The following is a 14,067-nucleotide window of genomic DNA, read 5'->3' as shown; positions in this document are numbered from 1 at the left end:
TTCACTACTAATGTATAAATTAGTCTGGAATTTGTAAATGTTGTTCATTTTAACTTCCTGAAAATATGCATAAAAATGCAGCACAGGCCGTGACATCTACTTTTTTTCAATTAAGTATTTGGGCATCTTTTCTATTGTCACCTTTTGATACGTCCTGAAAATCTTAGCCCACAACTCCTGAAAATCTTCAGAAATTGCAATTCCATGATCATTGAATTGGTGATAAGATGGTTCATGATCCCTATAGTTACTCACAACGAAGAGCAAACAGTGCTCAGGGAAAAAGCCAGTTTAGTCAAAAATATAAAATTAATGAAATATAAACAAAAGGCCAAATTTATAGGAGGCTCACTGTATTGATGAGTTTTATTCCAGTTGAACTTTAAGGATGTGATATTCAAGGCTATACTAATCAATATAGCAGTTTAAACATTTTCTGTCTCCAGAAACTTAGTCTATAAAGACTAAACCTGAGAATAAAATTTAGATGTAAGCTACATTGGTTGGTAAGCACTTTAGGTATTTAGGCAGGGCATAAATTAAATTAAAAATTTAAGATTAAGATTTATGAATCAAAATTAACTATAGTATAGATATTGCATTGTATTAAACTGTCTATTCTACTAGTATTGTAATTACCAATGCCATCCCTTTGGGTACAGTTTTCAGGTCTTCTGTCCATCCCTTATTCCATCATCTAACAATTATAGTGTCTACTCCAGTCTAGGCAGTATGCCAGGTGTTGGTGAACACAGATGAACAGAACAGACACAGTGCATTGTTCTCAAGAGCTGACAGTCTAGCTGTACTTTCAGATAACTAAGTGATAACAATAAATAATGGCAAGTAGTATGAAAGGAAAATTATAAGATTTTGGTAGAGAACATAGCAGAGGACTTAACATAGAACTAGGTAAAGAGAGAAGAGAGGGAAGAGAAGTCTTATGGAAGAAGGAACCTGACAACTATTTCCTTCAGCAGTTATACAGGAGGCATAAGGTGCATTCCATACACTGCTTTATAATTCATATGAGTAAGATTATGGATTTTTTCAGTTGCATTACTTTTGTCCCTAGATTCATTGAGGTATGATTGACAATTAAATATGGTAGATATTTAAAGTGTGCAATGTAATGATTTGATGATTTGATGTATGTGTATGTTAAGAAATAATCACCACAATCAATCTAATTAACATAGCCATTACCTCACATAGTTACCATTTTTTTGTGTGTGTGTGGTGGGTACACTTGAAATCTCCCTTAGCAAATTCCAAGGACACAATGCATTATTATTAATTACAGTTACCATGTTGACCATTGAGTCTCCAATACCTATTCATTTTGTAAGTGATTATTTGTACTGTTTCACCAACATCTCTCCTTATACCCTATCTACCACCTCCTTGTAACCACCATTCTACTCTCTGTTACTTTGAGACTGAATTTTGTTTTTTAGATTCCACATATAAGTAGAATCATGCAGTAGTTGTCTTTCTGTGTCTGGCTTGTTTCACTTAACATAATATCCTTCAGATTTATCCAGGTTATCACAAATGGCAGCAGGATTTACCTTGTTTTGAAGGCTGAATAGTGTTGTACTATGTGTATCAATCACATTTTCTTTAACTACTCATCAGTTGATGGATGCTTAAGTCATTTTCATTTTGTGACTATTATGAATAATGCTGCAAAGAACATGGGAGGGTAAGCATCACTTGAAGATAGCGATCTTTCCTTTGGATGTATACATAGAAGTGAGTTTGTTGGATCATCTGATAGTTCTATTTATATATTTTTTAGGAATCCCATGCTGTTTTTAATAATGATCACACCAATTTACTTTACTATCAGCAATAGGGGTTCTCTTTTCTGTACATCCTTGCCAATGCATGTTTTTTTGTTTTGTTTTGTTTTGTTTTTTGTCTTTTTGATAGTAGCCATCCTAACAGATGTGAGATATCTCATTGTGCTTTTGATTTGGATATCCCTCATAAGTGACAACTTTGAGTACCTTTTCATATACCTGTTAGCCATTTGTATGTCTTTGGGAAAATATTTATTCATATCTTTGTCCGTTTTTATTCAGGTTTTTTTCCTTATCAAGTTTTATGAGTTCTTAAATTTTTTGGATATTAACCCCTTATCAAATACATGGTTTTCTAGCCAGAGCAATTAAGGAAGAAAAAAAGTCATCCAAGTCAGAAAGGAAGAAGTAAAACTGTCTCTGTTTGTAGAGTATATTATTTTATACATAGAAAGCCCTGAAGACTTCATCAAAAAAACTGCTAGAACTAATAAATGAATTTTGTGAAGTTACAGGATACAAAGTCAACATACAAAAATCAGATGAGTTTCTTTACACTAATAGCAAACTATCCAAAAAAGAAATCAGAAAAACAGTTCCCTAACATCAAAAATATAACTAGAAATAAATTTAACCAAGAAACTGCAAGATCCATACACTGAAAACTATAAAACATTGATGAACGAAATTGAAGAAGACATAATTAGATAGAAAACAGCCTATGTTCATAAATTGGAAGAATTAATATTGTCAAAATGTCCATATTACCCAGAGTGATTTACAGATTAAATTCAATCCCTACCAAAATTTCAATGGTATTTTTATAAGAATAGAAAAACACAAAAATAATAGGAATCACAAAAGGCCTCAAATAACTAAAACAATCTTGAGCAAGCAGAACAAAGTTGGAGGCAGCACACTTCCTGATTTCAAATTATATTATAAAGATACTGTAATCAAAACAGTATGGTACTTGCATAAACACAGACACATAAGCCACATAGAACAGAATAGTGAGCCCAGAAATAAACCCATCTGTTTGATGTGTGGTCAACTATTTTTTAACAAAGATGCCAAGATTACATAATGGAGAAAGGATAGCCTCTTCAATAAATGGTATTGGAAAGTTCACACTTTATCCTGTGAGAGATGGGAACTAAGAGTGAAACCAAAACTGTCTAAAGATTGAAGAGTACGTTGTCAAAGAGCTAAATGAGGGCGATTGGAGGCAGACAGTAAATGATTGTCCAACCCAGATGATTGATAATAGAGGCCTGGATTCAATTAGTTTTAAGAGAGGATCCATTGAAGAATTGTTATTGAACATTGTTTTCTTACTTAAGAAATAAACTAGAATGACATAGTTTTGCTATCTAGAGTTACAATGAGTCTGGCCTGTAAATGTACTCTCTAAATCATAAGAATTAATTGTGATAATTAAGTCACTGGAAAAATGGCAAAAATAAGGATAGAATTTGGTGGGCTTTGAGTGTAAACACTTGCTACCAAATCATACCTGTTCTGAATCCATTTAAATATCAACTAATGGGGTGGCTCACAAAATAGATAATTTAGTAATATCTGCTAATATTTGAACATTTGCCATGTAAGAGCACAATGAGCACTTGATGCATGTTCGCTATGGTTATGTATGTAGGAGCCACTTTTACTGAGATTATTTTGTTAAGGGCTTGCATAACCATAGGAGACGGCTGCTGTCCTACTTTACAGAGGAGAACTCAGGGATAAGAGAATTTAATAACAGGATCTTCTTCTGATGAAGAAGACGATAATCTAGACTGCCAAATTCCACACCATGGCCAAGAAATTCTAACTTCTACAAATCACAAACATGATGGCAATTTCAAAAGTTTTGCCTTACACAGTTTTCCATAACTGAATGTTAAGAATACCTTCAGGTTAATGGTGTTAAAACTAAAAGGCTGTGAGTTTCAAAATATATAAAGTATTCACATGATGTGTTGAAATGCAGTGAACTTCAAAAATCTTTCCAAAACCCCAAATATAGTTTTCCAGTGTGGAAACGTTCTATGTTTTGATTTTGCTCTTAAAAAGCAGAAATTGTATTGATACTAATCATGTCACTACAAACTGATGTTTGACTTCACCTTTTACGTTGAGCTCCAATACTGCTGTGGCTCTTCTAATAATAGAATCTTTAAAGTGTTTCTTTAGGATAAAATATTGATGTATGATAAGATCTTAGTGAGAGAGGATGAATGAAGTGGCTCAGAACCCATGATCTCTTATAAATGTGACAAATGTCATGGGTAAAGAATTGACCCATTTATCTAACTGTAAACTCCTGCCAATTCATTATTCTATATGCTATGTCTGGGAATTTGAAGATATTATAGTAGTTATTTATGAGCAAGTCCCTTTCCTTGGAGTTCTCACAGAATGTCTTTCACAAGTTCAGTGAAGAGACTTAGAAAGCTGATTCTATCAACTCAGCAAGAGAGGTTCTATCTCAATGATAGACACACATTAACCAACTTCATGAGATTTATGTCTAAATTAGAAATACCAATTTTTAAATTTAGCATGAGAAATAGTATCACATGCATAGGAATAGCTAAATCTTCTCTCCCCCTAAGAAGATCTACGCAACAAGAAGGAACATAATGAAAAGGATAATTAATGCATTTAAACTCAGAAAAAGGAGTGTTAGCTAAAAAGGATTCTTTAATGGCAGCAGGCTAAGTCAGCCCAACAGGTATAATTTTGTCAGGGGTACTAGAGACAGTGAAGGTCCTCCCCACAAAGTCTTGTTAAGTACCTTGAGGGTAAGGACCCTGTTTTGTATCTATCATATCTCCAATCCCTGGAACAAATCAACCACTCACTAAACATGAGGAGAGTTCATTGGCTAAGACTCTTTTATTCAGTGCTTGAATGAACTCTTCCTACTTTTTTATGGCTCTCATTTCTTCTATGTATCCATGAATGACCTTTTTTTTTTTTTTTTTTTTGGAGACAAAGTCTTACTCTGTCACCCAGGCTGGATGGAGTGCAGTGGTGTGATCTTGCCTCACTGCAACCTCTACCTCTTGGGTTCAAGTGATTCTCCTGCCTCAGCCTCCTGAGTAGCTGGGATTACAAGCATGTGCCTCCTCGCCTGGCTCATTTTTGTATTTTTAGTAGAAATGGGGTTTCACTATGTTGGACGGGCTGGTCTCAAACTCCTGACCTCAGCTGATCTGCCTGCCTCGGCCTCCAAAAGTGCTGGAATTACAGGCATGAACCACTGCATCTGGCCTCATGGATGACCTCTTGAATGCCACATTCTTTCATTAGATGTGCCAGCATAGTTAAGTTGGAGTCTGATATGCTCATCAAGTAGCCAATCTGTCTCTTTATGCTTTTATATTTCTGTTTTTGTCCATTTCTTCCTGCTTTTTGGCGGGAAGAAGCAGGGCGTACCAATAAAGCCCCTAAGTGTATTTTACATGAAATATGTTTCTTTGTATCTATTATATCAGCACTCCATCCTAAGATATGATACAATGCAGCTTAGCCAGATTGGCCCAGTCTGTTGCTTCTAACAATTTCTGCTAATTACGAGAGATGAGGCTCAGGATGTTAAAACTGTGTTGAAGTTGATCAAAATGGAAGCCTTGGGGAAAATCCCTTACATTAAACCCTACAATCCACTGAAGATACAGGAATGTGTTTCTTCAATTCATTCCAGCAGATATTTAATGAGCACTTGATCTGTTAAGTGCAGGGTTAAAGGCAAATGAGACAAGTTTTGCCTGCCTTTACTTGGAATAACATTCTATTTTTGGACTCATGTTTTAATTTTTTAATAGCCTTATCTATTTACATTTAGTTTTTATTAACTCTACTTAGGAATCCTAAAAAGGACTTCCTCATTGCTTAAGAAGAAGTAAGGAGAGATGTAGGTAACCAGATAATACATCTTGAAACACAAATTGTATTTTAGGAAGTGAAGTCCCAGCAGAAATTTCCCCTAGTGAGTGAAGAGGTGATACAGCGAATCATCTCCTAGAATCAAAATCTTTGCCTTACGAGGCAGCTAGGTATTAGAAAATGGGAATCTTTTGCCCAATTCCTCTATTATCTATCTGTGTGATTTTGACCATATCACATCTTCTTTTCAGTTTTCAGTTGTCTCATGCAAGTAATGAAAAGGTTGGACTTGATGAAATATCATTTCCTTTTACATCAGAATATGCCACAGCTCACCATCTGAGAGATTTAAAATTATATAAAGTTATTTTCTCTGCAATCCATTGCAGAAAGGATATCAGGAATTACTAGCAATGTTCATTATTCGTGAAATAATATTTATGAAGCAACTATTATGTGCCAGGCACTGTGCTAGTTGTGGATTTGCTCAACTGTGCTTCTCTCACATATCTAATAAACCCCTTCTAAAGATTAAATCATTTGAAATGTATAATGCTGAATTATTTGTCTTTAATAGCCTTTGATGTGTATATGTGTGTGTGTGTACAATTATTGGGTTTTAGGGTTGGATTTTGAGGCTTGGCCTTTAGCATCAACCAGCGCTCCCCATTCAAGAAGTGTACCATTAGCTTGGAATTCCTGCAGCCAACAGTTGTCTCTTGTACCACTGTCTCTTTACTGATATGATTGTAAAAATAAAGATGAGTGATGCTATGCATTTTTTAAGCACAGGTCTTATTTATTTCTGCCTATTATGGAGTGCTTATCATGTAGTCTAGCCTCTGTTTATTGATCAATAAATTTTATTTCCAAATAAAAATGTGATATTTCAAGAGCTTACTTACATAAGCTATAATGCAATGAGAAATTATGGACCAGAATGAACGTTAAAAGAATTGATCAGTGTTTTTCACTGAAAAGAAACAGAATACATGGAGCCATCTATTCGGCTATATCAGTATTTGCTTCGTGCTCTTTAATTAATTTCTTTTAAAAAGGTATGTTTGCAATACATTTCATTACTAATCACATTAAACTAATTATCAAATGTATGAGTTCCTTCTGAAAGTAATGACTTAGCTTGAGAATTCCTCATTGTGTACCATGTATATATTTGAATTTCCAAAACCGAAGATGACTTCAGTTTAGACACTGTGTCTGGCCAATAGAGATATTCTCAAAATGTTTGGGTCACTGTTTTGTCCCTGAGCCAAACTTCCTGGTCCAGATTCCTTCCATAGAAATGTCTCTTCAAAGTCAGTCAGATAATTTTGTCCTTGGCCGTGGAAAAGTAGCGTTGGATTTACTCTGTTTTGAAGAGCCAAAGCAGAGTGAGTGTCATTTCCCATCAGGCATTATTTACGAAATGAACTCTCAGATGAAAGATTGGCATCGTGTTACTGCCCTAATCATCTGCCATTAGTTTAAGTCTAACTCAACTGTTTTGGGCTTTCATAGAATAAATAAATACTGTTTCTGTCCTTTGCCTAAATATTGCCTCATAATATTTCTGAAAAACAAATTAAAAAAATAAAACCTTCTCTGGGCAAGATACTGAAGTGAGTCTTTGGTATTTTGTCATCCATAATTCACCTGATACTTTAATCTACCCACCACCTTTTCTCAATTTCCTAATAACCCTACTCAGCTGCTCTGGTAAGATGGCGGTGACCCCTTCTTTTTGCCTCCAGGGTTGTTATGGAGCCAAATAGGACCAACTTGAGGACACCATTCTCCTGGTCACAGAGATTTGTTCTGGGATGGATGAGCATGTGACTCAATCTGGAAAAGATCTATTTTCCTAGGGAAAGTGAGCATGTGACTACCAGTGGGTGTCTTACCACCCAAAGGAGAGAGTAAAACTGTGGGTGAAGCCAAGAGAAGCATAGAGAAGAAGAGGGAGATAGAGTCTTGATTACATTTCAGCTGTTACTCCCAGTCCTGCCTTCACATCCACTTCTTGGCTTTACAGTTTTATGATTGAGTACATCTCTACCCCCATCCTATTTTTTCCTTAGGCTAATTTGAATGAGTTCCGTCTGCTGTAACCAAAAGGGTCCTGATGATCGCCTCTTTTCAGGCTTTTGCTGTAACTGCTCTGTGCCTCTGTCTGTATGACCTTACTGTGTTACCTCAAACTACCCCACCCTCCACCCCAAGTCAGTGGCACAACAGACCACACTCCCTGTATTCACAGCCTCACTGGTATTTCAGGCCTTACAGATTTTGCCTGACGACTGACTTGCTAATATCGCACAAGTCCTTTGGATAAATGTACAAATGGCTTATTAGTTTTTGAGATTGTTTACATCTTATGAGACGAGCTGGTTTGCTAGTACAATACAATATTTTAACAGGTCAGAAAGAATAAATGAAATCTAAAAAGTCAAGATATAGAAAATTGGGTTATATGCATGTTCCTGTACTTGGATTTTTTTAAAACCTGTATTCACTTACTTAAAAATATCTATTGTGTACTTCCTACAAGCTAGGTATGGTGTAAGGAATAGGATACAACCTGGGGAAAGCAGGCCAGGTCTCTGCCCTCATGGAGAATACTGTCTCTCAGGAAAGATTAACATGAATCAGATAAAAATACAAAGATGTATTTACAATTAAAATAGGTGCTAGTCTCTAGGCTTCTATAACAGGGGACTGTTGGGTCTGAGGGTTTAGGAAGAAATAAATTCTAGAGGAAGTGATAATGGAGGTTAAATTTAAAAGCTGAGTAAGAGTTAACTGCGTGAACACAGAGTGAGGGCAATTTCTAGGAAACAGTAATATCTGTCCAGAAGGTGAGAACAGCTTTTCTTCAATCTCCTAAAGTGGAAAGATACATGATTTATTTGAAGACTTAGAAGAATGAGGGAGTGGCAGCAGATGAGGCTATAGAAGGTGTGAAGGACCAGTTGAGGGTTGCTGCTGTCCCCTTTCAAGCAGTGGTCAGCCATTTAAAGATTTGAGGTCAAAGAGCGCCACAATCAGGTTTATGTTTTAAAAGATCCTGTAACTTAGTAATTCTTAAGTCTGGCTCACATTGGAATCATCTGAGGGGATTAAAAAATACTGTTGCCTGGTGGCCATCTGATTCTAATAGAATAAAAACCTCTGGGGTGGGACCCTGGCGCTAGTCAGCTTAAAAGCTACCCCAGGTGATTCTAACATAAATCCAGGCTTCAAAATCATCGACGTAAATAGTGTGGGAGATGAGGTTAGAACTAGCACCTGTCATAGAGTGGGCCACAATGACATGACTCAGTATAACTCCAGGTTCTTGCCTCCAAACCTAACACGTTCATGGATTGCATCAACAGAAGTATAGCTTCTGAATGAGAGAGGGAGTTGTTCCTGCTCTCTTTGTGTTAGACCCAGTGTACCTGCAAAGTTTGTTCACTTCTCAGCACCACACTCAAGGAGGAAATTAAGGAAACTGAAATATTCCCAGAAAAAAAAGCCATCCAGGTGACAAAGGGAATCTAAACCACAATGGAGAGAAGTCGTTCAGTAGCTCCAGATATGTTTAATCTACAGTCAAAATATCCTTTGAAAAGGATAATATAGGAATCTCAGTTTTCAAGTAAGTCAAAAGATGTTATTTATTCAATGGGCAAAAATGAGGGTCTACTATATACCCATCCTAGACATTGGAAAAATGGCAGAAAAATGAAGTAGACAAAAATCCTTGCCCTCATGGAGTTTATGTTCAAGTGAAGATTGAAGTTTTCTGGTTCATATGATCTTCAATATCGTAATTTTTAACCGACTTCTGTGATTAGCAACTATAGAATATGTTATAGGGAGACATATTTTAGTTGTAATTTTAGAACATTAAAAGTGGAAATCTGTGAGAAGCAAAGAGGTCACCATGTATGGAAGGATTCTAGCAGGAACAGCCATTGCAGAAGGGATTCAGGAATCTAATGTTAAGAATAAAAAGTGTAATAGGAAGCAGACTGATGAGGAGTCCTTTGCAAAACTGAGAACCAAATAGTCCTATCGTATTAAATACTAGCAGTGCTTACATAGTTTGAGCATTTACTGTGTGCCATGCATTTTGCTAAGTGCTTATCACACAATATCTCATGTAGTACTCATAACACTCATATAGGTGGAAAGAATAAAACTGTCAAATTATAATTTTTAAAAAGTTAAAAACGTGACATATAAATATGAAATGAATATGTCAGATATTTTACATGACTCCTTAATTAGTAGGGGAATTGGTGTGATGGTAAGACTGGTTCCAAGAACATTTGAAGAGCTCAGTATTTATAGGTTTGTTAACAAAGGGATGCTAGCAGAGATTGCTACGTTAGAAACAAGACTGGTAATGTCCTGGAGGGCAATAAATCATCACATTTGAGGTTATTTTCTCTACTGGAAAGAAATTATTTGCATCTTTATCAGATAAAAGTCTCCAAGTTAACATGTACCTGTAATAAATCTGGAAACGTTTTTCAATAGCAAACTAATTTCAACAAATGACATTCCCTTTAAATACTTCTTGAGAGGGCCTGTTAAATAATTCCCACATATGATATTGGAAAAAAAAAAAAAAGACTACGTTTTGGCTTTATTTTTCAAGTTTTGCATAACGTTTCTTAACCTTAGAATTAATACATTTTCAGGATTTTCTAGCTAGCAGTAATAAAGCTGGGTTTCAAACTGAGATCTTTGCAGATGCCCACACTGAAATGAGCCATGTAACAAGTCTTTGGGGAGACATGAGGGCAGGGTTTGTGAATCATATCAGCATTGTTTGATTAGGGCTAAGCATCAGCTTGAGTTTTTTTTTTTTTTTAATTGATTACCAGAACATTCCAAATTAACTTCTTCAACTATTTAAAACTTATTTTTCCCCCAAAAGAAGCAGGGCATAAAATGTGAACAATAAACAATAAGCGGTTCATTAGCCATTTGCTACCACTGGCTCTAAGACAAAAGCTGGGAACCCCATGTAGAAATCTGATTCTTTAGAATTTGTAGCAGCTATTTTCTCCGAAAGATTTCTTCCTCAACTTGTGGGATTTTATTTTGCCGTTGTTGTTAATTTAGGACTTTGCCATTTCCAAACATGGACATTGTAATTGTTAATAGTCTTCTATTTATAGAATGATAATTTTGAGCTCTTAAGGTATAAAGAGAAAGGCCAGTTCTCTAGAATGACACTTTGTTCAGCCTCGTGTAACTGACTGCAGATTTGATCTTGCTGTTTTTCTTTTCTGTGAGTTAATCTCAAGGAAAGACTTCAGTGTTATGTTTAGGGAATAAATGGAAAGTAGCGGTGTGGCTGGCTTAATGTTCCAATAAGGCTTCAGGACAGTTCTCCAAGTTTAAGGTGATAGGCCCTTATTACATAAAGTTAAAGCAGCAGAAAACTAGCCACTCGAATACTTTATTCTAGAACTCACACTAGATGGGAGAGTACCACTTTGCTTTTAGGTTAGAGAAAAGGTTTGGCTTTTGCTCCATTAAAAAAAAACCAAAATGTATTTATAGGCAGTCATAAACGCTTTACACAGATTATCTCACTGAATCCTTAACAATTCTGTCGATAGATTCTATTATTGTTCCCATTTCACAGATGAGGAAACAGATCGAGAGAGGTTAAGCAAGCTGACCAGGGTTTATAGCCAGTAAGATGCAGAGCTATGATTAGACCCAGGCTATCTGATTAGAAGGCTAGATGATATCACCTTCCCAAATTATGCTGCAGAAGAGAAAGCACACAGAAAAAGAGAGCACCAATCCCATTTCCAGCTTCAGCTCTGGTATTAACTGTCTTTCAAACCCTGCACAAGTCATCTCATTTGTCTGGGCCTCTACTTCCCTCTGTAAAATGAAGGGTAGAAACAATTTGGATTGGATGATCTCTGGAGTGTCTTCCAACTCCAAAGATCTGATTCTGTAATTGCATCTTGGCCTTAGATGTGCACACACACCTCCCCACACTGCCCCCCCACCCCACTGCTTCCTGAGGTGAAAATCTAATCCTGCTGAAAGCACCCACTGTAATTTGATGCTAAACTCAAGACCCCTGAATCCTATTACTTACAACATCCCCTCAAGAACATACAACACTTAAACTCTGGCAAGCCAGTTCTTTAGAATAAGTTGCCAATGGGATGTGATTTTTGGAAGTAAAATGTTAATAGCAAAACAGAAAAAAGAAACAGTTCAAAACAAATGTTCCTGTCTCTTTAAATCACCTCTTTTCTATAATGTTACCTTGACAACTTAGTCTGGCTCTTTAGATATGGGGGTTTTTCAGTGTGGGAGAAGAGGGGTGTCCTCCTCCTGTTTTGAGGTTGCATGGAAAGGGAAAATGTCAAAGGCAGAGCACCAAATCCAACAGAATGTACACAGGGCATCATGAGGGAATGTCATCCAGAAATACTCACAGGTGCACAGAATTAGGACGCATTCTGATTCAAAGTACATTCTTTTCTATTTTCCATAACCATAACACACATTGCAACAGCCTATAAAATGTTACATTTTTGGACCAGCACTTTTACAGAGCAGAGAGCAACAAAAGTGCCTGAAAAATAATTGCATTATTTTTAGTTGCTGTAGCAAAAGATGTACATATCAGGTTGAGGGGACAGCTCCGAAGAACTGTACCAGTGTGGAAATGCTAAAAATATTGCTCCCCCTCCAGCAATTGAAATTTTGAGCAAAGACTTAGGAAGCGGCAGGTAGGGAGAACAAATTAGAATTTACATCTCTCAGCTGTAATAAGCTTGTTATCAGGACTGGCAAGAGCTCAGGGGGCTGACAGGGGTCAGCTGGGGACTCAAGGGTAAGGAGCAAGTGAAAAAGGAGCAGTGTTGAGCAGAAGAAAGAGAGGACTTATCTCCAGTATCTAGCACTACAGAGCAGAGGCTGTGTGGAGAATGGCTGAAAAATCAGAATTGGTTGTAGAAGCAGTTTTCTTTCTGGTTGTGAGTATGAGCCCGGCAGACACCGTGAGCGCTGTTGCAGGGGAGTGAGCCGGTGCTTGACACATGTGTTTCCCATTGATAACTGGAGACAGCCCAGTAGCTGTGAGTCGGTCTGACAAAGTCATACTGAAGTACAGAGTACGGTTTCAAAGCAGACAGAAAAAGAACGGGAATGCTGTTCAGGAAATTCTTCAGGCATGGGCAGGGACTTGGCTGCAGTTCTGCAGTTGGAAAATCTGACTGGGGCAGCTTCTGAGCACAGGCTGGGCCTGCTCACACTCAGCCGGCCGAGTGGCCACCTCCTTCAGAGCTGCTCAGCACGCCCTGGGATCACGGGCGGTTTTCATCGGCCGGTTTGTGAAACGGACAAGAGAGGTAGGGTACTGTTCAGTTCTTGCGTTTGCACGCGTCTGTTCACTTTCTAAGCTGTCTGCCTGCTATGTTTGCAGCCACTCCGAGTTTTTAGTGTGTGCATGTGTGTGTGTGTGAATTAGCAAGTTAGAACTCGGTCATGTAAACAATTGGCGTGGGGCTCCAATCTGTGCGTTTCCCCCTTTAAGGTCTGATTTTCGGCAGGGCAGAGACTTTTTTTGAAAGTTAGGATTTAGCTGGCAGCATTATTGTGTAAAGAGAAGTATGTGAATTCCTTATGTTGTCACCCTGCTCCAACCATCTGTAACTTTTCCTTTCTGTGTGGAAGGGCCGTTCACTGGCAAGGAAGATAATTTTAGATGAAACTGTGTGCTTTGCTTCACAAGAGTTTTAACGGGGAGGTTTTTTGTTTTTTGTTTTTTTTTTTACATAGCAGAAAATGGCTCTCATTTAGGAGGGAATCAGAGTTTGAAGTTTCTAGGTTGGATGACACTTTCAGAGTGTCGAAACAGATATGTGTGTATGGATTTCTAAAATCTTTTCTATAGGAGTTTGACTGTCATTATCTGGGATTTGACTGTCAGTGATATATTTGCCTAGAAGTATGCTGGATCAACGTTTGTAATTCTGTTTCTATAATCATTTCTAATTTTCTCACTTGAAGTAATTTGCAGTTTTACTCTCAAAAACACTTCTGTATTTTAGGAAACATAGATAATAAAAAAGTAACAGAAAATGGCAGTTTACTCAAAATACTTCTTAAAGGACAGAGACATAATGGTGTGAATTTTATTTCATTGATTGCTTGGTCTTATTTTGCACCTTACTGAAAAAGAGCTTTTTATAAAAATCAAAGTTTTGAAAATTTTCAGCACAACAGGGGTCTCAGTTTTCTTCCTCAGTTTTGGTGCTTCCTTATCAACTCTTGCAATACAGACATTCTGTCATTGGAAAGCTATACCTTGTTTTAAGTACAGCATTTAGCAAACACA

General features: G+C 37.0%; 1 protein-coding gene across 9 annotated transcripts in view; it reads left to right on the top strand.

Moving 5' to 3' along the window:
* Positions 1–14,067, top strand: part of LOC105482381 (sarcoglycan delta) — a 1,038,167-nt gene that overhangs the window by 609,474 nt on the left and 414,626 nt on the right. For 2 of the 9 annotated variants that reach the window (XM_011742433.2, XM_011742431.2), the window contains exon 1: positions 12,787–13,078. The exons of 6 other annotated variants lie outside the window; for them this stretch is intronic. The gene's annotated coding sequence lies outside the window, so the exon portion shown is untranslated. Of the gene's footprint in view, positions 1–12,785; positions 13,079–14,067 lie in introns of those variants that run through there. One more of the 9 variants, XM_011742437.3, reaches the window with a different exon arrangement.

The sequence above is a fragment of the Macaca nemestrina genome, chromosome 6, assembly GCF_043159975.1.
Source record: "Macaca nemestrina isolate mMacNem1 chromosome 6, mMacNem.hap1, whole genome shotgun sequence".
NCBI lineage: Eukaryota > Metazoa > Chordata > Mammalia > Primates > Cercopithecidae > Macaca > Macaca nemestrina.
Note: the sequence above shows the minus strand (reverse complement) of the source record. Positions and strands in the feature narration are given on the sequence as shown.